This window comes from Coturnix japonica, chromosome 2 (genome assembly GCF_001577835.2).
Source record: "Coturnix japonica isolate 7356 chromosome 2, Coturnix japonica 2.1, whole genome shotgun sequence".
NCBI lineage: Eukaryota > Metazoa > Chordata > Aves > Galliformes > Phasianidae > Coturnix > Coturnix japonica.
In genome coordinates, this window is record NC_029517.1 from 54,178,410 (window position 1) to 54,204,813 (window position 26,404).

At 39.2% G+C, this 26,404-nt stretch overlaps 1 protein-coding gene and 1 long non-coding RNA gene across 3 annotated transcripts in view; one reads left to right on the top strand and one right to left on the bottom strand.

The window, feature by feature from the left end:
* The window catches only part of ANKH (ANKH inorganic pyrophosphate transport regulator), a 101,628-nt gene that overhangs the window by 67,782 nt on the left and 7,442 nt on the right, over positions 1–26,404 (bottom strand). The gene's annotated exons all lie outside the window — the stretch shown is intronic.
* On the top strand, positions 14,268–21,910 carry LOC116652897. The gene is made up of 4 exons (XR_004306093.1): positions 14,268–14,499; positions 19,625–19,748; positions 21,286–21,352; positions 21,615–21,910. It is a non-coding gene; the product is annotated as an uncharacterized LOC116652897 (long non-coding RNA).

Here is a 26,404-nt window from a genome sequence, read left to right on the forward strand (position 1 = left end):
TCTTGTAGATACTAACATAATTTACAAGTCCTTATCCAGGAGTCAAACCAAACAGTGGAGATTAAACCACTGCTCCGAAGTTTTGTTTAACTAAGGCTGAAACTTATTTGAACAGTTTGAGCCACTGCTGAACTTCAAGTTGATCTGAAATGGAAAACAGATTTGTTTGCCTCCTTCCCTGGCAAACACTCATACTTCTACAGACCTTTCTGTTAGAGGTTAACCTCTCAACCCTCTCTCAATTTTTTTGCCAAAGAGCAGTGAGGGTAAGAGCAATTCTCTAGAAAGCTGGTAAGTCTTTTGAGAATGATGAAAAGAGAATAATGCACACATACCATTTAACTCTAAGATACTGGATGTCAGAACTCAGCCTTATTCATAAATACTGCAGTGTTTTCCTTTAAGCTACTCATGCACTTAAGGACCACACCTGCAATGACAGGGAGTACCTCCTCTATGTTATGACAACTGAATATACTGTTACCAGTCTTTTGATGATGGAAAGAGGAGAAAATAAACTATGGGCTGGTTTGCACTGACTGAAATATAGTTTCGTGAAGTAATGATTCTATAAGCAGAAATGTAGGTGAATCATTTCAGATGCATCAGAAGTCCTTCTCAATTGCTTTGTTTAAAGATATATGTAGTTCAACGACTATCATGTCTTTTTCAGCATGCATTATCTTCCTCACCTTGAAACAGGAACAAAAAGCACTCAGACTGAAAAAACAAAACAAAACTGGGACACTACAGCTTTCAAAAGTAACACCCTGTGCTTTTTCAGATACGCTTATCCTATTCTATCCTATTCTACAGTGAATTGTAACAGATAACCTGGCACTTTCTTAATGTAGCAATGCACAGTTGAGCTCATTTTATTTCCTCACTACTGCACAGTTAAAATAAAGCACAAATTGTTGCTACGCTTAAAGTGTAACACAATGCAATGAAGCAGATATATAGTCTTCAATGCAAAGTAGCTCTTAAGCATTAGCTAAATTACAAGGACATTCTATGTCCAATGAAAAAGAGCAGGTATTTTCCAGTGATACTACCATTGTAATTCACCCATCGCTGTTCTCCTGTGCAGCTCTGGTAAGAGCAAAACTGGAGGCAATAAAGGGGGAACACTGTTTATTTTATTTATTTATAAGCTCAGTTATGCATGCAGGAAATGGCTTTTACCAAGTTTTCTTTCGCTTTCTCTTTGAGATCTAGTAATGGTTTTATACCAGAACTCTCTAAAAACAACCCAAACTTGAAGCAAAGTAAAGAAACGTCACATAGTAGGCCTGCAGGCCTATTTCTTTAGAAGTATTGAAGGAATAAGAACACACATATATAACCACTGTGAAAATATCTCTCAGCTTAAAAAAATAAAGTTGGCATCATTTTAACCCTCTGAAATGATTTTTTTTTCACTCCTTGAAACTGTACTATTGTCAACTTTGAAAAACTGAACTGCTGGTAAAATCAGAAAACTCAGAAAGAAATATTGAATATAACAACATTTGATTACTTGGATGCTTGAACAATTGTTATATTGCACACTGCTTTCCACAAAGCATATGTACAACATATCTCTAGACCAATTTAATCAAACCACTTCAGCATATTACTTCTTCAAAAGGCCGAATTCTAGTGCTAGAGTAACTTTATTCCACCCTGCTACGCAAAGACTTATCTCTTCTGTATTTATACTTAAGTGAATCGTCTTTTTTTTTTTCCCCCTGACCCAAATTTTCTCTTTCGGTCTACACATCAAATGGTACAGAAAGTATGTGCTCTGATGCTGTTACAGAGCCAACTTCATCAACTGGACATGGGGCCTGGAAAGGCACTTTCCTTCTGCTTCAAATGCCTTCTTACATTGGTTCACAGCCACTTAATTGATTTCGAAGGTATCTAGTAGTGTTTAGGAAATCTGATTTAGTGTGTTTTAAGCTGACTCTTTTCATGTGCTTCTCAGTAACGTGCTCAGCTGGGATTGCCTAGGAAGAAATTAATTAATCTTTTTATTTTTTTTTCCCCAGTTATAGCCTAGATGCTCATTAGAGTTAGGTCATTAATAAATCACTTGTCAGTATCATTACCTTCTTCCAGTGGTTCATTAGGTGATTTGCCTTACCAGAAAAAGACAAATGAAAGGATACAATTTCTTGACATTAATTCCTTCCATTGAAACAGGCAAAATACAGAGGTTGAAGGGAAGCGGATTTGAGAAGTGGCAGCCATCCAAGTGGCTACCAGTGCTTTGAGATTTCTTTAAGACTACTGCCTTGGTAAAAGGCAATGCCCAAGCAATCCCTCCAAAGCCATTGTATGCACTCTTTTAGGTATTGTGTATCAGATGTCTGCCTCGTGGATATAAATTTTCCTCCTGAAAGGAATAAATCTTCCACAAGTAAAGGGAAGAGGAGATATGGTTTCTAAATGAATGATTCATTGTTGGAGGGTGCCGTTGTGATTTGCTGGAGTTGCTATGATACCTCAGAAGCAATGCCAACTTGTAATAGTCCTCAACGCCTTCTGGAAGCTCAACAAGCTGAAAAGGCACTGCTGAGGGCAATTATTTCTTTATTTTTAAGCAGGACAAGCCTATTTACAGTGAAACTCCTTTCCACCTCTTACCTTTCTCCATCAGATAGCCTGAAATTGTAGCCTTGTTTTCCCCCATGGGCTCTGAAGGACTGAAGGGTATAAACAGGAAGGCAGCATATGCTGAGAAAGATGGCAGGATGCCCCAAAACAGTAATTGAAAAAGCTCTCCTCGTTGTGCCTGCCAAAACTTGGGTTCAAGCCTTTTTTTCTGATAAAAAAGAAAAATATTGTCAACAACTTTCCACTGCAGTGAAAGCACACGTGGCTTTGCTGACTCATGTTTAACCAGAAAACAAATGAGGGCGTATGGTGCATACTCTGTATGAAAAAGCACAACACATTTCTAAAAGAATAAAGCTGGAATTTCTTTTGGGAATTTTCACCTTTAATATTGTAGCTATAGTAAAATCTGACTTCTAGCAGAATAAAAACTGTATCTTGTACAGACTGCCACCTAAATGGGGATGGCACTAACTAAAGAGTGGAACACCTTAATAACAAAAATGGGTAGTACAGATGGGAACAAAGGAGAGAAAGAATTCAACTGCCAGCATACAAATTTGTTACACACACCAAACTGCAAGGAGAAATTGAACTTAAACGCTAATGTTGCTGAAAGAAACTTGGCTTCTATTCTAAGTCCGTGACTGTCCTAAGAAGAGGAAGACAAATGTCACAGCCCTGACATCCTATGAAAAATATCACAGAATTCAGACTTTCAGAGAAAGTGAAATATTAAAATTAATGTAGTAAATAAGATGCCATGTTTCATAAGAACAAAAAGATAATAGCCTCTAGTTAAAGATTACCTACGTGCACGTTTCCTGTCTTGCAAAACCAATTAGGTTTTCTACAAAGAGCTCTAGTGCATGCTGCCACCTTCTTGCTTTTGAAGTTCTCATTAGTACTTTTAAATCCAGAAGACAGATAGTACTATGAAAGTGGGAAGTCAGAGGGGACTGCTATTTAATGCCTTTTGCTCCTGCCAAGTCACAAAGTGCAAATAAAGAAAGTGGGATGGAAACCAAAGAAGGAAAATCGCTTTCAGAGGATAGTTTAGATAACAGGGGAATGGAAACCCAGCCTCTGCTGCTGAAAGAAAAAGAAGCGATTTTTAGGTAGTCATAGGGTTGGTGGTCTGTTTGTTTTTTGTTTTAGTTGAAAGAGTTGAGTTGAAGTTGTCTTTAAAAGTAAGTATATAAATAAATAAAAGACAGGTTCCTTTCTAAATTGGTGACTTATCTGGTATGGGAACCACCTTTGTGTGGTTCTTCAAAAAGCTAATCAGCTTCTAGTTTGAATCCATATTTAGTTAAGTAGTGTGCTTTTGAATATGTGGTGCTTCTTGACTGACAGCTCAGTCACATTTCACTTTTAGTAACTCCAGAGAATTGACCAAGACTGAGGAGATACCACCAGGCATGGTTTTGTAAAGGTAGAGCTTCATTTCAGTAACTTTTTTGCTTGAATATTATTTTTTTAAGTCTCTGTATCACAACTAAAAAGCCTGCCTAAGTTAGAGTGGTGGGCTCAGAAGTACATTCATTAATTTATTCATAAAAATGACTTACTGAGAACTAACTCACAGTGCCTGTCTCTCTTCTAGCTGTTCTGAATCTATATGGATTGCAATTAAGAGATTTTCTGTGTACTGATCAGTACTGGCTTCTTATGCAGAAATTTCTATTAAGTTTATGCTATTATTACTAAAGTACATGCAGTATTCTTGACTTTAATTCCACTGGCCATTCCTGAGCCCCAACATTACTGTATTTTATTCAGTTAGAGATTTTCTTCCTTTTATTGCTGCTTTTTATCATGAACAATTGTTCAGAAATATCTCATTAAGGTGATACAAAATGACCGAACTAAAGGGTGGAGCTGGCATTACCTGGAACAAATGGGCTTCAAAAGATATAGCTCAAATCTAAATATATTGAAACTGATGATGAATCGGTTTTTCATTTCAGAGTTTGCTTCTAAAGCAGAACAAGCAGATGTTTCACCCTCAAACTACTTTGTATGTATGTTTTTCAGTCCTGTTCTTCTCAGTCTTTCCTCTTGGTATTCTGAAATCTAATTTCTTTGGTGCCTGGCAGTAGCAACCCAGGAAAACAGGGATGTTAAAAAAGTAAGTAATACTTACAAGGTCTTAGAGGGAGTACCAGCAATGTCAGGAGGAATGTATGCTTTCTGAATTAATGCAATACTTCCCTGCATCATCTTTGGCCTTTGACTATGACCAGAGCCCATGGACAGAGATATCTGAATGAATCATAAAGGGTACACAGAAAAATGGCAGAAATTGATGAGAGTCTTCCCCGATGGTCTTTGCCATTTGCTTTCCTTATGAAGTTAAAAAAAACAAACAAACAAACAAAAAAAAAACAAAGAAGAAATGCTGTACACAATAACAGAAATGGGGCTAGATGTACCATGGTGGCAATTCTCAGATTTGGGTTGCCATCACAGGGACTGCACTGCATAAAGGGGACAACATTAAAGATGGGTCATCCCTCAGAAGTCACCCTTTGAGTGTCTGTGAAAGGGTAACAGGAAAACAGCAGCTCTCAAGCAAGGCTGCACTGTTTCTACACCTTTTCCAATACAGCTGGGGGAAAACTGCATGAATAATTTGACTAGGTGATCTGATAGACTGAAGTGGGAGAAAAAGTGATTCTTCCTTCCTTTGGCGCCAGTATTCAGAAAGTGAACCTTGCATTCTTCTCCTTTGTTGGTAATTCTTACTGCTTTACTGCTTTCCTCTGACACTGGATTAATTATGAGTTTGGCACAATGTCTGCAAAACAGAGTGCAGTGACACTGCAAAGCAAAAAGTAAAAGGAGAAAAAATTGATCTGCCTGCACCAGCAGCTGAAATACAAATTACAATGGAAAAAAACAACAGCACCTTCAATGTAAGCTGCTCAGACTGCAGAGTTTATATCCAAAGGAAGCTCAGTCTACAAACAGCTACTGCTGGAATTTATTACATTATAGCTAGCTTAACAAGAACATTCTCTGATAATAGCAGAGCTAAGAATCAATTTTTTACTTGGAATGACAAAGGAGAGACAATAAATGACAACAACCGTGATACAGCTGTCCTCACGGAAGGAGCTGCTGCAGCAGCAGCCATCCCTGAATCGTGGCTGACACAAGCTAAAACTTTCAGCATGATGTGTCTTTGGGTTCCTCATCCAAACACCAAGAATTTTAACTATTCATATAAGCTGAACCAGAAATCATGTGTGAAATAAGAGCTCTGCCTCCAAGGGCTGTCCTGCACCTGAAAGTGACACCTGCTTCTCTTGAATCTAATTTAAATACTATTCTAAAATGTAAAGGACTTCGTACTTCTTTCAGTGCTGAGAGAAACAAAGTTCCAAATACAGGCCCAAAGTTAATACAGGCATAAAACACAGAGTAGGGCATGAAAGCCCATTCAGTTGGCAGCGAGATGAAGCAGAGACTGTGTTAAAATAAAAGATGAGCAAGTGATAGCATCTTGCCAAAGAGTGAGCTGTTTAACTGAGACAAATACAGCCTGGAAATTTTAAGGTCATTTGAAATGAAGAAATTGGGTCTTTGGTCTTGCCAAGTTACAGACTTACATGGCTGTGATTATAATAGCGTCTTTGCAACACACGCTGGGAATTTAAATATAAAGAAATCATATAGAAGAAGAAATACTACAGAAAAAAAACCAAAAACAAAAACCAAACAAAAAATAACAACAACAATACCTGAGGCTGACTTTCACTGTGTGGATTTGGATACCCCATTTTTATACACAAAACTGTGCTTTTTAGAGGAGGATAGGAAGCTTGCATACTGTCAGGAGGAACAAAATTTAGATCTGAATTCTAATTTTATTTTATTTTTTTAACAGAATAAAAGTAAACTGATGGTTAGCAGTATCACAAAAGCCAGAGCTCTTATACCAATATTATGATTTGGTGTGCTTTTGAGAAGAGTTGTATGCTTCAAGTATACGTTTACATTTATGGGGTGTAATCTGTCTTATATTCATTGAAGGTATTTAAAAGACAACATGCATATGGAATGCTGGTTTGCTTAAAAACACCAGCAGCTATGACAAGTTCAGGTCATTTGGCATTTGCAGAGTTAAATTTTTTTCTTAAAATGACATTGATATGTTATTCCATCTGTAAACCTTCAACTGTTTTCAGATGCTTGCTTCTGGGGTGACCAACCAAATAATTTCCATGACATTCATATAGGAATTAACAAACTGACATCAAGCAAATCGCACTAATTGATCTCCTTTTCTTTAATGTACACTCGATCTGACATTCCAAGCAGTGTTTTTCCCCAGTGCAATTAGGAGAGAGAGGATTTTTTTCCAAAACCTCTCCAGACAATTAGGCACCCAGCTGCTCCAGAGTCTCAGCAGCCAGAAGAGGCCTAAATCCCTCAGCTGATGCAGGGCTGGGTATTCATTACCTTCCCAAGCTCTGCATTATCACCCTGCAATTAAATTGGGAAATTTCAGATTGAAATAAATGTCATATGTCACGCTGAATATCGCTGGCAAATTGCAGTACCGCATATGAACAACCATTGCTCTTCACTTCACAATGCAGATCAAGAAGATCAGTGTTCATTGAGAAGCTACAGGGAGGTTCCCACTAGTATGGTGATCTATCTGACTGCATCATGGGACAGCAGGCCTTGCTCAGAGAGCCTCTGCCATGTTGCTCCTGTTAGCACTTCTCCCCTGACAACCCAAGCTCCATTTAATCAACAAAAACACTTATTTTCCTTAAATTGGTATCAGGCCATGTTCTCTCCTGCTAAGTAAACCTGTTTATTTTGCTTCTGTAGTTACTCACACCTGAAAACGTGATCACAATAAACCTAAGTTCAAGTGTAAAATAAAGAGAGGCCTACTCAGCATTCCCATTCTGTTAGGGCACACAGCAACAACAGCACCAAGTAGGGGTGGGACTCCAGCCTTCAGTACCTCTCTGTCTGGTGTAAGAGAAGGCCAAGCAACAAATGGCAGCCAATATAGAGGAGAAAAGGAAGGGGTCTGAGAGGAAAAACCACCACATGCACATCGTACTGGGTTTTGATCTAAATGGAGCCATGCAAAACAAGAAGACTGGAAAAACATATTGCAGAATTACGCTGTGAAGCATTTGCATGAAATCAATCCTAATTCACTCCTTAAGCGCAGTAACTCCAAGAGGACCAAATCTGGCTTCAGATATTTACAGAAATACATTCATATCTGAAAGAAGAAATGTGAAATACTCTCAATGGTGTCCTAACAGGCACTCTTTACTCTAAATTTGATATGGTTGCATGGCCCTAAGATGTTTGGTTAAAACTTTTCCTTTGTCTTTGTCAAGTATTTTCATTTGACATGGAAGAATATTTCAGGTCCTTCAAGGGGAGTGTCTGACTTGCTCTTACACAGCTTTAATAATTTAAATGCCAGTGTAAAAATCCAGGAATGGAAACAGCACGTTCCAGGAACACTGTGGTAAATTAGTAATTGTGACCTGCTTGTAATTGCTGATTATCCCAATGAGTTCTACCCAGACTAGTGAAGTGAAAGGCTTTCACAGAAGAAAAGAAACTTACTGAAATTCAAATGAACAGTGGCCTGCAATTTTGAAAAGGATTTTCCATCTCTTTAGCCACTGTGTGATTGCTGCTCTGACAATAATGCCTCTGATTATATTATGTTGGCCTATGACATCAGAGGTGGATGTTGGCGGTATGGCAATAGAGCCTGCACCTTTCCAACTGTATTTCCCTATATGTAAATAAAGGATTCTGTCACCAAGCTCTTACATTACAATGTCAACACAAATACTGTAGCTAGGGAAAGGAGAAAAGCAAGCAGGACTGTACAGGAAATCAGCTGGATAGAATGCAAGGTAGCAGAGTGATGTATCCCGGGCAGTTTTTGTATATGCCAAAAAAGATATGAATGACACATGGGACTTGATGCAAAATACTATGTTAATTTTGATGTGTTTTTCCTACTGATTGTCTCATTCTGTCTCTTTTCTCCCTTGATAATCTATTCAAGAAAAAAATTCCTATCTTGGAGGAGGTAATAAATACAGAATCATTGTAGATCTGAATGAGCAGATACTGGGTTTACTGCATAGCAGGCTGAGATCAGATGCTGTCATCAAAAAGTACCAATACGAATGCCTGTACATTCTGAGGTATAATTACCATAGAAAAATGTTAGAAGAGGAGACAAAGATAACAGATGGTTAAACAGAAGATGAACTAATAAAACTGGAGATGAACTAACAAAGGAAAACAGTGGTGAGCTGTGACGCAAATTAAAGGAAAACTAAATGATAAGAAATGCAAAAAAGAAAGATGGCATTTTGAAGAAAGACCATTTGACTTTTCCAGGGACCAGTCACTGAAGATGATGAAATTGATTTCACTGAAATGAAATGGATGTCTGTAGTGAATTCAAGAGATGATTCATGAGCTAAAGACATTAGACAGGTCAGCTACTGCAGATGAGTAGGTCAGAGCACTGGCAAGCCAGCAGCATGTAAAACAGCCCTCTACTCAAGGAAATTAGGAAAGCAGGAGAGAGGTAGATGAAGATGATGGAGGAAGGAAAACGGAAGCACGGATGAGTAGGAAGTATTTTGGGGAAAGCCATGTAGAAAAATATAAAACCACCTTAGTAAAATTCACTACAGATCATGTTGGACAAAACATACATTTTAGCAGCCCCAGGTGTGACACAGGAACACTCACTCAAATGTGAATCCATAAACCATACCTGGTGCCTTTTTCTGTTCTACCTCTGAGTCACATTCAACTACATTTGACTGGCACTGAATGTCTTCAGCCTGACCACGAAATAATATCTTGAGGCAGGCATAAAGCTGCTTGGAAGACAGTGGAGCACTACAGATGTCTGTTTATATTCATTAAAATGCAGAGGATCACGTGTGCAGAGAATGTTCATTTTTATTGTGAAATTATGAACCTTGTTTTCCACTTTTCAAAAAAAAAAAAAAAAAAAAAAAAAAAAGAATACTATTGGAGCAAGAGTTAAGCTATTCATATGAAGTGAAAAGGTTCGCTTTAAAACATCCATGCTTAGAAACAGTGAAGTCTGTATGTCTACGTCATTTCACTGTCACTCAGAATCAGTTTGACAGTCATACAAGCAAAAGACCTTCGCCTTTCCCTTGCTCTGTTACTCACCATATTTACCTAATCCACCACTGAAGACACTGTAAAGGTACAATATATTTGGCAGGATTAGGAAGTCACTTTTATCCTAGTGCACTAGTCGCAAAACCATCTCTACACATACTTTTCTTAAAATATCAATAATCACAATTTGGTGTCCTCTAAAAATTAAGAGCTTCTATCTGAATACTGCTATGTTGCTGCCATTGCAAGTGTTTTTCCTAACTTGAATGGATATGACCACAGGTACCAAACCTATTGGTGGCTTTTAGGAAGGAATTGAAGTGTTTCACTAGTAAGAATGCTTTCATAATCTTGGAGCTTGAACTTTTGAGTTTATGCTGAATGACTGAGTTTTCAGAGCTCTAAGATAGTAAGGAAAATTGTAGAATTTTCCTGTTCAAACTCCAATTCTGCTGCCATTTGTCCAGAGAAACAAAGACTGAAAATTAAGGTAAGATGGAAGAAATAGTGTGGATAATGTCTCTGTTTCCTGAAACAAAATTTCACAAGAAGCATGAGAACATCTTTAAGTGATGCCACCACCACATAAGCCGTGCCATGGTAATCATTGGTTCATTAAGTCATGTCAGCTTACACTTTAACAAATACTGTCTCTGAAGTATCGGCAGTCAGTGATAACAGAGCTCCTTTGTGTCCAGTGTATCAACTTTCATGTATTCATTTTCTTTATTACATGGTAACTTTTCCAGAGTTTTATGCTTGCCACAAAACTTCTTGGATGGGGATAAGGAATATTTGCCCTTGGTCTAGGATAGCTCCAGAAGTGTCTTTCTCACTCTCCGCGGTAACTCTCAGATATGTTTCTTTCATGTAAATTCATTCTGTTAATATATAATGAAGTAGAACTTCATGGGCCAAGTTTCTAGTCAGAGCTGCTCCTCACCCCATCCAACCCTGCATGCCTACTTTTACAGACTCACATGAGCAAAACTATTCCCCTTTGTTGAGGTACTTAGCTTTCCATTTTCTTTGTATTTGCTCGTTCCTGGTTAGTAAACACAGAGCAGATAACGCTTGAGATACAGCAAAGAGATTTTGCAAGTTTCAGTTATGATTGCACAAGAAATAGAATTAGGTAAAAGAAAATTGCTGTTTGTGTTTTTTAGATTTGGAAATTTTCTTTTCATCACTGTTTGCTAAGGAATTTGGAGCCTTTGGAAAATTTAGGAACCTTCACTGACATAGCTTTGCCTCCTGAAACTCCTCTTTGAAAACAGCAAGTAAGATAAGTTCACCCTGATAACCATGGGCCATCAAAGTTTAGTGATCTGCCACGGTCTTGTCATGGCCACTTGCAACATCACTCCTAGGAACTTCATCTAAATGTGGACTGTGAATGTAGTTAAGATAGCAGAAGAAGGGATGAGGCCTACAAATAAAATGGAGCTTACTGTATGATAAAGGTCTTTACACAGAGTTCATAACCTCCAAAATGGAGCTCACAATTTGCACTTGCCCTGAACAGCCAGAACTGAGAAGTCCTTTCTCCAGTCTGCAGTAGTCAGCATTCATACTCATAAAGAGGAAGGAACAGAAGCAGAAATGGTGTTTCATCATATCAGCCTTCCATAATCAGGCTGCAAGCACCTATCTCTATGTTTTGGTGTGGTGGGTAAAGAGGGAAGGATGGCATTTTATTTCACATACTACTTGGTGAGGTTTTGTTTTGTTTTGTTTTGTTTTGTTTTGTTTTTTCTTTAGCCTGGAAGAGCCTCTCAGCTGCAACAAGAACATGTCTTCTGAGAGTCATCAGAGCAACACTCAGCCCATGGCACTGAACCATGGCACAGTAGGTCGCTGCCTCTGCCCACTGCAGGTCAGAACATAGCCCCTTTTCTTTAACCAGAGTATCCAGAGTAGGGCACCTGCTTTCAAAGTGGCACATATTCTTACATCATTTTGCTTCTTTGTTTCAAAGGCAATGACTTGAATTTTGGCTACGGACAGTTCTCAGTATGTCAGTGAAAAGCAGAAGACTGTCACAAATCATAAAGAGAAACATAAGGGGAAAAAAAAAGGAATGACATTCTTAGCTCACAATGCATGTTTAAAATATCTTATTTATATTCTGACTTTTAAAGATCCCTTCTGTTGTCAGATACATCCTCATCCTGCTAGTAAGAATCTGCATTCTGCCAGAAACATAAAATGGCCTTGAGTTCAAAGTGGGAAAAATCATTATGCATATTTCATTTTGCTACATATACACAGTTGGCTAAATTTTCTTCTGCATAATAATCTGCAACTCAGCTTTAGTACTTACATACCAATTGTTATTCATTTTTAAATACTCATTGAATAAAAAGGAAAAAATTGAACACAGAAGCAAATGACTGGCACAGCACAGTTCCAGGTACTAGACACAGCAGATGAAGTGATTGCCTCCCTCTGCTCTGCCCTTGCAAGGCCCCTCCTGCAGAACTGAGTCCAGGCCTCGGGTTTGCAGCACAAGACATACATGGAACTATTGAAGTGGGTCCAGAGGACTGACAGGAAGCTGATCAGAGGGCTGGAGCACCTTGACTCTGAAGACAGACTGAGGGAGCTGGGCTTGTAATGCCCAGGGTTAGAGGAGGTTCCAGAAAGACCTCACTGCAGCCTTCCAGTACTTAAAGAGAGCTTATAAAAAGGAGGTGGACTGACTTTTCACATGATCTGATAGTGATAGGACATGGGGGAATGGCTTTCAAGTAAGAGGGGAAATTCAGGTTAGACGTTAGAAAGAAATTTTTTACTCAAAAGGTGGTGGGGCCCTGGCAGAGGCTGCCAAGAGAATCTGTGGTGCCCCATCCCTGGAAGCACTCAAGGCAAAACTAGAATGGGGCCCTGGGCAACCTGAGCTGGTGGCAGCCCTGCTCATGGCACAGGGTTGGAGCTCAACAGCCATTAAGGTCCCTTCCCACTCAAGTTATTCTATGATTCTATGATTCTGAGTGGTGACAGTAAGTTACTAACATAAATCTGAAAATGGAGTTTTGTATTGTTGCAAACTTTCAGCAGCTAATTATGATTATCATTCTATCTGTTTAATGTACTCTGGTATCTCAACTTTTAATTCCTCAGCTGATGATTTATCAAATGAATCAACTATTTAAGCAAGAATTAGCTTTAATGTTAATAAGCTTACTTCTACCAGGAAAGCAGATGGAGGGGACTGTGCCTCCTCTGTTTGTCCTTGCTCCCCAGTTCACACATGAATTACATTTTGACTGAGTTTTCTAAACACATATGATGAAGTTGATATGAACAGCTTTGAGACCAAAGTGAGAGCAAGTGAGTCAACTAAGTGAGCATTCTAGCTGTGGAAAGGAAGAAAATCAGGTGTTATTTGAATAAGATGTCCTCAGATCTGGTAGGGGAGAGACGTTTCTTATGGAAAAGGGAATTTCCTTAGGACTGTGAGATAGCCTGAGACATGCATTTTATTCACATTTAGTTTTAAATGGTACTGACCACACAGTTACGAATTACTGGAGAGCTAACATGTACACTGAGGCTATAGCAATACCCTAACTCACAAGAAGAGTGCTACCCAACTAAAGGAAGCCATGAATAGGCAGCAGTTCAGTGGAACACCAGTCAGCTTGATATTTAGAGAATTCATTACATATGTTTCCAAAAGAAGCACGACTCAGATACATGTGATCAAGAGTATTTGCATAGAAATTGGAGGCAGGTGTTTGCTAGAAGGCAAAGCACAAATTGTCAAAGCAATGAACTGAGTTGAAAAGGTGGCTCTTTGGGTTGCTGCAGAAAAAAATCTTTTTGCCTATGACTGTAATAGTAAATAAGGGATTAAAGTTACAAAGTTCCAGTGCCTAACTATCTAAAAAAGAAAGAGAGAGAAAAAAAAAAAAAAAAAAAGAACCATTTACATGTTCTGTGGTATTTTTTAAATAGAAGATGCTAGATTTTCAGATACTAAGAAACAATAGCCTATATCATCTAGAATGAAACATGGCATTAACATACAGAATACTGTTACTGAACTATAGCAATGTGTATTTAAATACAAAAACTGCGCTGTTTTCAAAGTCTACATTTTTCAGATACAAGATACATTAAGTCAACCAAGACATCACAATGAAATAATCCCCTCCTATGCATACGAACACTTAATAATTTTTATGTTAAGCTTTCCTTTAGTATCTATAAATCTGCGTGCTCACCACTTAACAGATACTGTAACTCTATGGAATACGCTGAAATACAGACTTGTTAAATGTGGTGAATTGAGTAAATCACTTTAATTGTACAGTGGAGGCATTTTTCTTTCTTTGAATAGGACTATAGATTTGTTCAGGGCTCTATCTTCTCAACATCAGCAACTTTTTCTGTTCATCTTTTTTTTTTTTTTTTTTTTTTCCTGAAACACAGTGTTGCAACTGATACTGTTTGTTCTCTACAGCTCTTGCACAACCTTTCTGATTTTGAGATGTCTAAGGTTTGTTCACAACCTGCTACTAAATTTGGCTGGACTAATACTGTTTTGTGGTCCTGATATTAGTTTTATAAATACAACTGAACCAGTTCCACTGGTAGGCAAAACCAACTTCTTTGGAAGGAGACCCAGCAGCCAACAAATCTTGGAGACCTGGTGATAGCAGATTGTTTCCCGAGAGCTGTGTGTCTTATTGTAGTGATAATGATTTCTCCACAGAGGTAAACTTCTACTAAGAAGATCAGTCTACTGGAGCAGTAAAAATACCTCCTCTGCCTTGTCTCGTTGCTTTCATTAAAACCTGTGTGATTTTGCTACCGTTTTCTATGACTGACATCCTGCAGTCTCATTAGGATGATCTGCTAACAGTTAATTAGTAAAGATGCCTTTCTGCACATTGTTGCTGCCTCTTTTTCTGGTGAGTACTGGCTGCATTCGTTTTCATTACTGAGTTCTAGGTCCATGGCAAAAAAGAACCTGGTGACAGTGTTAGTACAAGACAAAGGTATTTTTAAGGCAGTAATATAAAGACAGGTATTTCAACTACCGCTTTCTCTGTTCTTTCATCTCCCTTTCTTCTGAAACACTATTACTATGCAATAAGCACTTGGGAATGATTTCAACTCTATACTATTGGAAGTAAATAAAGTTGAACCATGTTATATGAAGAACTACCCTAGCTCTTACTACAGCATAAACTTCCACAAGAAGATGCAGAACTGTCAGAGCCAATGGCTTTGATTATACAAGTGAAAACGTAAGGGGAACAGATGGCCTAATTCCCTGTTGGTGAAAAATGGTGGACCTTCATCCTAAATCCACGCTACCCTGACAGGCTAACAGACTGCTGTTTGAAGACTTGCATTTGTTCCTCTCGCCTGATCTTTTCTTTTTTCTTGTCTGAGTAAAGAAAGATTTGCTTATTGGCATATCCAGAGCTCTTGAGTTTTATTCTGCTTTTTACATAATAAGTTCTTTGTCCTGAAAGCAAAGAAATGTGATGACTATAGCTTTTGTTCCAAGATCTGGGCTGAGTTTTGGGCCATTAAGGCTCTTTCCAATTGTAAGATGTCCCTCCCCCAGGCTTTCTATGTAATGGGTGATAAAGGAGTTGGAAAGCAAATTTATTGCCTCTCTTTCTTAAAGGCCTTCTTTTTCATCCTTGACAGCGGTAACGAGACCTTTACAACTGATGCTATTTGGTTTCTCCTGAGTGTCTTATTCTTCGGTGTCATTAACAAGATAAGTTATCCTTTCTAAAATCTCCTCCTCCTGTTCACTTTCAAGGTCATGTTTTTGCATGGCTTCAATGTTAATGTGCAAGAAGTTCCCACCAAGCGTATGGAAACTCTACAGATTGTTCTGGATTAAGACTGTATTTATTTATCATGGATCTTGAGGCATCTTTTCCAGGGGTATCAGACATTACAGATCGCCACAATTTTCCAGAGAGCCTGTAAGAACTGAAGCCGCTTTTATGTCATGTGATATTCCTCTTCATTCTTTATCCCAGACCTCTGCTTCTCTGCAGTCCAGAAGCTCATCATTGTGCACAATATTCACGTGGATTATTTCTGATGATTTCATAGTTTCAGTGGCTGAAACCTCTCTGCACAGGAAGCATCAATTTCTGTTCGCAGACAGTCTTTATTCTGCTTAGTTAATGACACAGCAAATTTCTAATTCCCTACCAACAGGGAATTAAAAAGATCATGATCTTTAAGGACTGAAAGAAAAAAAACAAAACAAAAAAAAAACAAAACCCACAAAATAACATTTTCTCCCAATTCTAAGGAGGTTTTTTTTTATCTATCTGTGGCTGTTGAGAACATATTCAGGAAAATACCCAAACTGCACCATTCTTCCCATGCATGCAGTCTAGCAATGAAGAATAATCATTAGAGATGAAAAGAGCACAGCTGCACTGGAGAAAGACTTCAACTTTACTGAGTCTAGGATGTAAACAGTACAGTAAACAGGCCTGTCATTCTATTTGTGGAAGAATGAACTCTGCTCTGATTAACAAAAATATAAAGGTCAATAGCCTTCATGTCTCATGTGGACACAAGTTGACTGTAGCTGGATCGGGTATTATCCCCAGTGGGACAGAATATGCACAACTGAGTTCACTGTAAGGATTCCAACCTCATTCTGAGACATCCAGAACTCGGGATGATTGGAGACAAAGGCTACTACTTTGTAAAAACCTGTTAAGTGCCAACACTAATTAATTCCAGTGTATTTTGGGGACAGGAATCCTCTCTTCGTTGTACACATCCAGTGCCCTTGCACACAGGCCAGGGCCTACTGCCAGTCCTGCAATACAAATGTTTCTTCACAATCATAAAGACATGGGATTTGAAAAAAGTCCTTGAGAACAAGAGTGGCAGAAGGATTCACATCCCTCCTTGTACCATGGAAGGTAGACTCAGACAAAACTGTTGCCTTGCCCTCTCCTTGGCTGTTCCTCTTTGGCAGTGTTGAACATGGAGCAGAATGGCCAGCAGGCTGGAGCAGATACCGTGCTCCTGATGCTCTGTTTGCTTCTCTTCACTGTAAGCAGAGTGCTCAGTCAGCACTCTGACACTCAGAAATACATGATACAGCTAAGAAGAATATAGAAACACCCTAACCAAACACAATGCCCTTTTCCCTCAATCTTGATTCAGCAAAAGGAGAATGCTAAGCTTCTGAGACACAGAATTAAGCCTCTAGTGTCTCATCATTTGCTCTTCTTACAGGACACCTTGTTCCATTCACATCATAAAATCATTTTAAAAGCTCATTTTTAATTAACTAGAGCGACAAAACTAGAGCTTCTTGGTCAGTGCATTTATGCAGACACCAGCATATTTAACACCCCTGTTTCTAAAATGTCACATTCCTGAAGCTACTGCATTGTATAGAGCTTGTGATAGATATTTTTCACTTAACGTGTCATTACTGTAATTGTGGTTGCTTTGCTTTCAGAAGGACTAAAGCAGCATAATTCAGATGGATGGAAATATACAGACTGTGATTTTCAAAGTGCCCTAAGGGAGTTAAGCAATTCTCTTAGTGTAGACTCCATGCTTTCCCCTTCAATGTTCTTTAGGCACTTCTGAATATTACTAAGAATATGCTACAGCAGCAGAGTTTAAAAGGATTTTCAAACCAGAATGCTTGTCTGCTATTTGGAATGCCGGGAGAACACACAAGCAATGAGAAAATGGGAAGGTATTTCATGTTTTGAGATTATCCTAAATCAGGCTCAATGGCAATGACAAAGCAAACACTGAAGCTCGGCTCTGATTTACCATTAGCACGCAAAATAGAAGAAATGAACAGATAAGCTACCCTGTGAGCAGTGATAAAAGGGCATGACTAAATCCTCACATATTTTGTTTAACGTGTTATCTTTGAAAATCCTTCTTTATGAACTTGAATCTCCATTGTCTTCTCTCATTATATTTTTCCTCATGTGATTGAGCAGCCTCCATCCTCAAGCTCATCTCCCTCCTGTCACCCCCCACCCCCACGCTCATTCTGCTGGAGCATAAAATGAACAGAGCTTCATTTGTTCACTCGCTCCAGCACCAGCAGTAATGTCAGTGCAGCAGAAGCAGTAGCCCTGCCTCCACAGCTCTGGGTGAGGGGACATCTCATGTTTCCGGGAACCATGAATCCTAATTAACTGCTGTTCCTCCAGGAGAACAGCTAGTGGTATTGTGTGGGTCTCTTATAAGCAATGATTTCTTTTGAAAAAAAAAATAAAAAATAAAATAAAAGGCATTAAAAACAGTATTTTACAGCTGCTGCATATTCAGTTAGGTTTTAAAAATATGCTATAAGAAAAAGCCATCAAAATTAGGGCTTAAGCTGAACTGGTGGGTTTAGTAAAAGCTAAAATCAGAGCATCTGATTTCTTGAAACTCCACTAAAGGACTCTTTTCTTTTATATATATATGGAACATATACTGGAGATAGATATATAAAAAATGATAGCTGTTCATACCGAGTTCTTCTTTCACTCTTCCAAGAGCGCAGGCTTCAGTTCTTTGCTGTGCTCCTGGGACACATGCAACGCAATGGCTTTCATTAACTCAGTCTTAAAACCATGTAGTTCAGTTTGCCTGTCCCTAATCTGTCCAGAGCCCTCATTCTTTTGGTAACCTGAAGCCTTCCTCATTTCCAGCATTAAAGTACTCCCTGTCTATTTACACTCAAATGCTGATACCCAGCTTGCTCTTGTCTGTGGGTAGGCAAACACCTTACCTTATCTACTTCCAAAGAACAACCTTATTCATGCTCTGATCATCTTCACTGGGATACAGAAATCAAGTTCTTTCAGCTTCTTCTTCACAGATAAGATAATAAGAAATGGAGAAACTAATTGTGGGATGGTTTTGTTTTGCTGTTGTTGGTTTCTCTCCTGCCTTCCCTCCCGACCTCCAATCTTTTGAACAAGTTTCAAGCTTCAATTGTCTTCAAATGTCTAGCAAGAACTGTGCAAAGCACCCCATATGAAATCTCAGTTGAGTCATATATTAATATATATATATTTTTAATCTCTTCTGGGAGGCAGACCATCAGATAAATCCTCCATGACTTCCAACTTTCTTCTCTTTATGTCATCCTTGTGTATTTCATACATTTCTTTCTTTTTCCAGAGAACAGAAGCCCTTTGCAGTGATATTTCAAACAGTTTGCAGAGCCTTGGTAGAGAAACACCCATTCATTTTCATTAGGAGATGAACCTAATTCGGTAAACATAGAAATCTACAATCTGAACTCTTGGGAGTGCTAGGCAAGCCAAAAAATCTATCCCCTGAAGCTGCTATTTTAGTAACTTTTTTATTCATAATATTTATTCCTTGTTGAATGTTTTGGTTCTTTCCTGCGCGCTAGCTGGCTTGTTGCTTCTTTACTGTCCTCAGCTCTTCTGATTTACTTTTTCTTCACTATAAAACTAGAAATGTAATCAGCTTCTGTGCAGTGGGGAGATTTTCACACTCTTAAGATCAATCTTGGCTCAAGACAAGTTTAATTTAGAACAGGTAATGGGTCTGACTCACACCATGCTGTTCGTGTCATTCATCTCCGATTTGGAACAAGCTTACTAATTTACTTATGACCTGAATATGTCTGAAATCAAATTATATATAGCATTTTAAAAATACTTATATTGTTAAGAATGATTATAAACAGCACCAATGTCCTTCAAGATGAAATTCTGCTGCACAAGTTCACGAGGGTTACATCTCTTTCTGAAACCTATCCTGAGCACCTACTTCACAACATCTGGAATACCTCACACAATATATTCATGACATTTACAAATGACAGAGCTCAACACGTTTCTCACAGGCTTCCAAAAAGAACTGCTTTTAGAAGTATACACTGAAGAGCAGAATGATTCTGTGATCCGAAAGAGGCTTTGGTGAGATTGGATTCCCTCAGCGCTTCAACATCTTTATCTCTGACCTTGCAGGTAAGAAAACATCATTGGTAAGATACAGCAGGATGAGCAGTCATGTAAGGAATGCAGGCAATGATATTCTCATCTGTGATCCAGAAATTGGCTTTAAGACTTGGTGAGAGAATAATCACTCTGACCTTTGTACACATCATCTTAAAAAAACAGTGAGGAGAGAAGGCACTCACCATGTGCCACCAGATGCTAGTGTGCGGGGAGAAAAATATCACTGTTCCCCCTACACAGCATTGGGCTGAGCAGGAATCTAAAACAAGCAACTGGGGTGAGGACAAGAGGGAGCTACAGGTCACTGGCAGTGGCAGAGCAGTCATATCCACATTTTGCCAGCACTGCAACATACCAGCTAGGAGAGAGAAAGCCTCTGAACAACACTGACCCAGAGCTGACTCAGGCACAGTGGGATGGGAAGGAGAAATAAAGTTAGCCAGGAGTAAGAAGAGGCAAGCATGGACTGTTTGCTACATAAAGTACTGTTGCTTTGCAAAGCCCATATTCTTAACTTGAAGCCTTACTGCCTCATATGAGATAAATACCAGTGCATGTGCTTAGCTCTGGGCCTAAAATTAAAGCACACAGGTATCAAAAAGATGTCAAGTTAAGCATTCCGCTTGTGGAGCCGGGCCTCTCATTTACAAGGGGCTTAGCATAGGGAACCTTGTTGTCATTACCACAGTGGCGATTTTCCTGCAAATGCTAAGGGAACATACTCTGAGGGAAGACCTTGTAAAAGGCACAGGAGAGGAATATTAGATTTATGAGATGACAGCAGGTTAGCATGTCTCTAAAGATTACAGACAGCTCTGGAGACTAGGGCATGAGTCAATGATGCTATGGAAAGGAGTGGCAGCTGAGGAGCTCAGGAGCTGTCCAGTATCAGAGCCTGCATGGCACAGAACCTGCCGCTGGGCTCAGCTGAAGGCAATGTTACTCACAGCCACTTTTACATAAAATTATGTAAGCAAATAAAGAGGACAAAATGTGTAGTAAAGGCTTAAACTGATGATGGTAGGTCCTCTTGGGTTCAACTTGGCAGGCTGCAGATGTCTGCTTGTGCTTCATTGGTGTGATACTATGAAGTGGAAGAGAAAAAAAGGATTGAGTGATATGCAGGGATCCTTATTTTTATATCCTGTCTCTCTTTCTCAATGGGATGTTTTCTTGCTTTCACAAAGGAATCATGAAGCAAAGGGACAGACACAGTAGACTTGAGGCTTACAGAATCTTATCTAGTCAAAACAGAAGGACGTGTAGAGGTATTTGATGCTAAATGTCATGAGACAGAGGCACTGCTCCTTAAGGAGAGCAAATGAAAGATGCTAAAGCTTGGAGCTGTCTTTGAAACACACTCCTAGAAGTTGCACTAATAACCTCTTGCAAAATGGCCACTAATCTCCCTTTCTTTGTAATCATTTCAATCTGTTTGTGTATCACTCCCCACTACACTGTGTCAACAGCCAAGTGTTTAGAGTCCCTAATGCTATAAGCCTGCTAAGACTAAAAAAAAACATTAAAACACTCTTTATTCTTCCAGATATAGACATGTGTGGGCAATTGACTTATTTCTTGCCATAGACCTCATACTCAAGAGTTCTGAAGAGGTAAGGCAAACTCTTCTAGATATCACTATTGATACATAATGGTTTCTTTTTGGGTGCAGCTACTATAATTATTTGCACTTGAAAGAAGGTCAAGGATAGTAGTGAGTCATGATTTTCTTTCCATGCATTTCTATAGTTCAGGGCAGATTATCCTTTATCACCAGTTGGACTTGTATTGCTTAACATTCTTCTCTGTAGTGGCCACAGAGAAGCCAACTGCCTTCTTGTTAAGCTAAGTTTATACTGGCTTTGTCTACTTTAGTCTTACAGTGGAATGAAAGAGGAATAAATGTCTGTTATTCAGCAAGATATCAGTCATGAAAGCATGGCCCCACTGCCACATGGTATGTAAGTACCTTAGCTTTTCTTTTTGAGGTGAAAAGCTCTCATGATTTAATACAGGCATTTGTTGCACACTTCTGGGATGTGCCGGTATTGCTAAAGCAAAAGTTGCCTGGCTTTTTCCCTTTCCTGCAGATTCCTCCTTAATCCAGACCTTTCTTTAACCACTTGCCCCATTTCTACCTTTAAACCAGTGGACGTATTAAATACAGAAGAACCCACATTTGCAGATTACCGCAAGCCTGAGTGAACCCTTGGAGCTCAAGTCACAAATATGCAGCTTAACATACATTCTCTTCACTAAGTCCTGAGGAAAGGATTGTGCCTTTGCTAGCTATGATGTCTCCGGTGATACAGCTGCTCATAAGGAGGCTGGAGATTGCAGGTGACAAAAAAGGGATACTGTGATTTGGAGAAGCTAACCTACAGCTGCACAGGTTGTTTCTGGAGAGTGATTCAAAGTTCACCAATAGGTCAACCCTAGAATAAGAAAGTGTCAAGCAGACTATCTGCTGTGTTTTCTCATATATTTATTGAAGGAAGAAATGTTGGCCTCTGAACTGTATCAGCAGGAGAAAAAAACAAAACCCCAAAACAACTAGACACTGCTTATATCAAATCCAGAAGGCATTGCTGAAGAAAGCTCTTCCAAAGATGATTACAATGCTGGAGCATGTCCTAACCACTAGACCGTTGACTGTATCTCAGAAAGCTCATATAAGAACAAGCCAATGAATGCTGAAAGGTCGTCATGCTTTCATGCTTTGAAATAAAAAGCTCTGAAGCAAAATGACTACCCACAAGTATGTAAAGAACAGTGGTGCCATGAGCAGGAGTGCTTCAAGGTTGTATTTCAAGATGAAATTCATGTAGAAAATCAATTATTCAAAAATAAAGCCACATTTGCACATGCAACCACCACAGCAGCTCAAACTACAGGAGGCAGCCATGCACACATGAAAATACCTAGACAGTTTCACATGCAGCTTTTGTCCTTTCTCTAACCATCTTGCCTCACATGCAAGTGAGTAATCAGCACAGTACTTAGCACCACTCAGTAAACCACTTTTCTGTAAATGCATTCTCTTCTCATGCTCACAAATACGATACAGTGCACATGTTTTATACATCTATCTTCCATATTAGAGGAGCAATTGATAAATTTATTTACCTGGAGCAAACAGAAAGGTTTTTGTGGATCTTAAAAATGTTTTATGGTTTGAACTTCCTTTCTCTTCCAAAGCAAATGTTTCAGACTGTGAAATTGTCATGACTCAACGTAAACATGAGGAAGCTGATCATGCTGTCATAGTAGATTTGTGGCTACATGTTATCAGTCATTTTGGACTATTGAAGAGCAGAGTAAAACATTCAGAAATATCTCTGTGACTGTAAAGACTGGGGTTATTTTAATGGGCTTCAAAAAAAAGAATGAGCAAGAAATGGCAAAATTAAAATTTGATAGAGAAGATGATCCATTCAATGAGAAGGGAAGATTTATTCCCCACCAACTGTGGGGCAGCCTACAGACAGTGCACTGGTGCTAGTGAATGAGGGAAACCAACAATCCTCCTAAGCACGTCCCAGGTGCATTTGGTTCTCCCTGCTGTCATTAGCAGCAGATTTGAACTCCTCTCCCTAAGCAGCCTCTTGGGCTATGGTCAGTGGAATGCAACTCAAGCATTCCAAGTCATTTTCAGAATGCTAGAGTGGTTGAAGTTGGGTGGGTTGGTGGACTAACTCAGAAAAGCGAATAGCAGGGCAAAGGACTGACTGTCTGAGACTATCATGATGTGATCCCCCAAGGAAGGCAAGAGTTTGAAGGGGAGGAAAATAAGGAGAGATGTGCTTGTCTACACATCCCTTCCAGAGACTGGGACTGGAATGAGGGCTCTGAGCCCTGCCTTCCCTCTGCTGCCAGCAAATTAACTGGGAAATCCACACACACAGGGCCTTTGCATGATGCCCCTGCCTGCCCAAGTCAAAGAGAGATTGGTATTTACCTATGAGCAGATAGGATGCCTATGTAACTAAACTGTTTCAGTAACTAAGAGAAAACAAGGCACAGCAAATGAACCACAGTAGCAAACTGAAAAGACTACTATCTTTCAAGGTACAAGGCTGGAAGGCAACACATGCACTTTATGTCATCACAGTAACTAAAACACCCTTTGTTTCTGCTGAGCATCTTCTCAAGGCAGCTATCTCTTTAAGTCCTTTAAAACACTCTGAAAGCTTCCATTGTAAAATGAGAGGCAAGATCTCATTTCCACACTGAGGAAATTCTAACACTCTATTTCCTTCATACTGGAAGGCTTCTTGGATTCTGAGAAGCTCAAATTGTTTGCATTTTTTTTCCCAGATCTGCCACCAAGACTCAAGAGTTGCATATTGTTTGCTCATGTAGCAAAGAATATGCTGTTCCATTATTCACTTCTAAAATGAACATGACAGGGAACTCACAGTCAATACTTAATTAAGTACATTACTGATTTCCTAGCAAGCCATCTCTGTACACCGAACTTGGGAATTGTTGTGTTAAAACAGAATATTATCATTTAAGAAAACTGTATAATGATCATAAAAGCCAAAGTGATTGAAATTAATATCAGAAATTCCAAACCTCTGAGTAGTACAAGATATTAGGAAGAGTCCATGTTAACTGTCCTTAACTGCCCTCCTAGACTGCACTGATCATCTTTGAGAAATACATAGTTGCCCAGTTGCATGACCCTCTGACCAGAAGACGTGGTCTTCAGGTTTGATTCATCACATGCAATACATCACACTGATCACAATATTATTTGCTTTCAGCAATTCATGGAATTTGAGCCTTTGAATTTGAAATGTCACCAACATCTAATGCCATCTAAAGCCTAGCACTCTTCATGCCAACATATTTTAGAACTAAGTAATGTATGAGCTGGAACAACTACTGCATTTTACTTGGAAAAATTATCTGGAAACCTTTTCAGTCTAAATTATGTTTAATTGCTTCAATCTCTCTTGTTGCTCTGGGACACGTTCTTCTCTGTAGCACTGACCTAGCTAACATTGTTTCTTCTCCTCCATAATCACACTGCAGTTCATAGACTGCAGACAGCTATCAAGTTCCCTTTTTTTTTGTTTTGGCCCAAGCTTAAGTGTTTCATTTCTATAATATTTCCCCTTATGTAACTGACATTTTATTCCCTGTTAACAGAACTGAAAATGTGGTGTCCTCCTGCCTTATAATATTGTAATATTGTTAACTACTTATTTTCTCTTCAAATGTGCTAAACACTTTTTAATTGGTAACAGGGGGAATGGTAATGCTGGACTTGTGCTAGCCTGTCTTTTGTCTGCAGAGCTACACATTCCAGATGAAAGGCTCCCAACTTACTGGAGCATACCGGTATGGCACAGCAGTGAAATTGGCGCCTCTGGTGGCGCAGTGGTAGGAATGCCGCGTTGCAACACCAGAGGCCCGGGTTCGAATCCCCCCTGTGGCGCAAGTGGTAGAAGTGCCGCTCTGCTACACAGGAGGCTCGAATCCCGGGGGGTTGGACTCGTTGATCTCTAAGGTCCCTTCCAACCCGCACAAGACTGTGATACTGTGAAAATCTTCATAACAGGATGCTGCCGGAGGCCTGTCTCAGCTCAGCTCACCTTACTTGGTCATAGCTAGAGAAGCAACAACTGCCATTCACTGATGGAGAGGTTATAAAATTAAGACACTGGTCCCCGATTTGCAGCAGAATTAAAGAAGGGCAAACACAGAGAGACTACTATGCAAATAGGGAAAATAGTCTAATCAAATATGAACATAAATAATATATTTTCAGGGAAGTAAATGTCAAATGCTGTCACTAAAGACAATAGTGGATGCAGTGAAATTTCACCTCTTGTGCCTTCACATTCTGCATATCTGACTTGATTCAGGAAAAGAAAATAATGGTTGCAGTTAGGGTGTTTGACATACAGCCCACAGAACCCCGTACTAGAAAAACTACATACAAAAAGTCAAACAGCTAAGAAAAATGTGAACACTAACAGGCAATCCAGCCTGTACGGACGTTCTTTCTGCATCTCCAATGGACGATTTTGAAAGCAGTAAAATTGATAAAGGTCGGAAACAACTGATGTAGCAATCCAATCGCAAAGCAGAAGAGCTATCTACTGCGAGTCATTGGAAATTAAGTTGTGCGTTACAGTTTATTCTTGCCAGTTCCAACAATGTAGTCAAAACACTTCCCACACTAAAAGCTGGACATTTGTCGAGTCACCAACGAGAAATGGTGCCATATCAGCAAAGCAAACTGGGCATGCCAACACCCTTTCTCCAGCAGTAATAGCACTGCCAAACAAGAAACAGTGAATTCCTTGCATAATATTGGAGAAAATAATTAAATATGATTTCATTCCATTCTAACACTATGTTTTATTTTTAGCAAACTGTTGTTTACTCTCCAGTATTTTTCCTTTGTCCTTTCTCAGTATGCTCTTGAAATGGGTACGGAAATCAATTGCACTCACAAATAGCAACGCTGTACTTCAGCATTCCTTGGAACCAAAGGCTTGTTTACACCTTGAATTAATTTCTAGTTAACATTTTACGCAGGCACTTTTATTTTACTGTATATCAGAAAGGAACTAATCAAGAAAAACTGCACATGCAAACAAACTCTAATGTAGAGTAACAAGACTATGTAAATTCTTCCACAGGAGTGA